Raw genomic sequence first — 1,808 nt, forward strand, 5'->3', positions numbered from 1 at the left:
CAACCAGCTCCCCTTGGCATTCAATGGCACTGCCATCACTAAATCCCTCATTATCAACATCCTGGGTGTTATCATTGACTAGAAACTGAACTGAAACAGCCATATAAATATTGTGGCTACAAATGTGGGACAGAGGCTGGGAATCTTGTGATGAGTAACTCACTGACTCCACCGTCTACAAAGGTTCAAGTCAAGAGCGTTGGTCCATAGAGAGAGAGAGAGAGAGAGAGAGATAGAAAGAGAGGGAATTCCTCATTGTGGAGGGTGCCCTCTGAAGTCTAGGTAATTTAAATTAAAGGGCACAGATGCCTGGTTGTGATCATTGAGGCACAACCCTTCCACTGGAGGGTTGGTGGCTGCAATTCATGGCCCTGAATGGTGCAGAGTGGGGAGTGGGATCCCTAATGTGATGCACACTGTTCCTTCGCTCCCTACCAGGAGGCTACTTTATTTATCTTGCTATGATTGGAGGAGCCCTGGGGTGCCAGCTGGAAATTTTCAGTTGGCATGGGAGAAGGGTCTTATTAGTCCCCTTAATTACCCCAGCTGGCTACCTTCTGCCTGTGGGCAGACAGCTGTTCTGTCCCCACCCTGGCCCTCTTGAAAATGGCCAGGGGGTTGGGACCATGCCAACAAACCAACACGCCAGCGGCCTGCCCTCCATGGGGCCTTGACATATCCTACCCTTGGAATGAAAAGGTGAGCTTTGCAGTGTTCCGCAGGGCTCCTGTTGGGTCTGCTGTTATGCATTGTGTACAGTCGTTGATCTCTTGCGGCACTGCACACAGTACTCAAGAACAATTCGAGTTTCCTTAGTTCAAGCAGGGTTAGAGGTTGGGAGATAATGGAGCCGATATGGGGTATGCGGATCGCATAAAGAGGAGAGGGTTTGAGGACTCTCCAAGGAGTATTTAAATGTAATCAGGCACTTAACTGGGCAACAATGGGCTTCTCGCAGAATTAAGCCCACAGTAGGGTGCAGCCCGTCCAATCAGTGTCCAGCAGCTCACATTATAGGCAGCGCCACTGGGAGTGGTGACCACTGCCCGTCTTAAAGTGAAGCCTTCAGCCAGGATCATCACTAGATTCTTAGGGGAAGATGAGTGGAGCAGGTTGGGGGTGGTGGGGGTTGGTGAGGGGGTGGGGACGGGGGGGGGGAGGGTTACCAGCAAGAGGGAAAGGGGGTGACGGATGCAAGGGCAGTGTCTGTCAGTGGGCAACCCCCTCCCTGATGTCCGATGCTTCTATTGGACACTGCATGCTTTTGAAAGAGAGACCCTTCCCCCCACCGCGCCCAGGAGAGTTGGCTGGGTGGTCTTCAGGAGGCATGGGAGAGCCATGCGTGTCCGGGACAATCCTTCAGCAACCACTAAATTCTTTTTTTTTAAATGGTTTCAATGTTTTATTATAGACTGGTATTAAGTTTTAGAAAAAGAATCCTAGGATTTTTCCTCCTGTACGTTTTCGCTCGGCCTCTTCATGGTCCATGATACCAGCCGAGATCGTTAGCACGAGGAACCCAAGCTGAGGGGAAGGCAGGAGACCATTTTGCCACCTTTCCAGCTCCTTTACTTGAACATCGAATCTGGGGCTAAGGACACCGCACTCGTTCAGTCTGCCTGTGAGATTGAAAACTATTTTCCCACCCCTGTGGTCATCAATAATCTCAAACTCTCCAATGTAGCCATGCTTCATCATTACAGTTAGGAACCTCACAATCATTTTGGAGCATGGTCGGATGAGAACCTGCCGTTTTCCACATTGTTGATGCCTGTCAGGGCCTTGGCGAGAACATTCATGCACACCAT

The 1,808-nt window shown here is 50.4% G+C and overlaps 1 pseudogene; it reads right to left on the reverse strand.

Moving 5' to 3' along the window:
• Positions 1–1,377: 1,377 nt before the first annotated feature.
• LOC121276181 lies at positions 1,378–1,808 on the reverse strand (annotated as a pseudogene).

The sequence above is a fragment of the Carcharodon carcharias genome, chromosome 3 (genome assembly GCF_017639515.1).
Source record: "Carcharodon carcharias isolate sCarCar2 chromosome 3, sCarCar2.pri, whole genome shotgun sequence".
In the NCBI taxonomy this organism is placed as follows: domain Eukaryota; kingdom Metazoa; phylum Chordata; class Chondrichthyes; order Lamniformes; family Lamnidae; genus Carcharodon; species Carcharodon carcharias.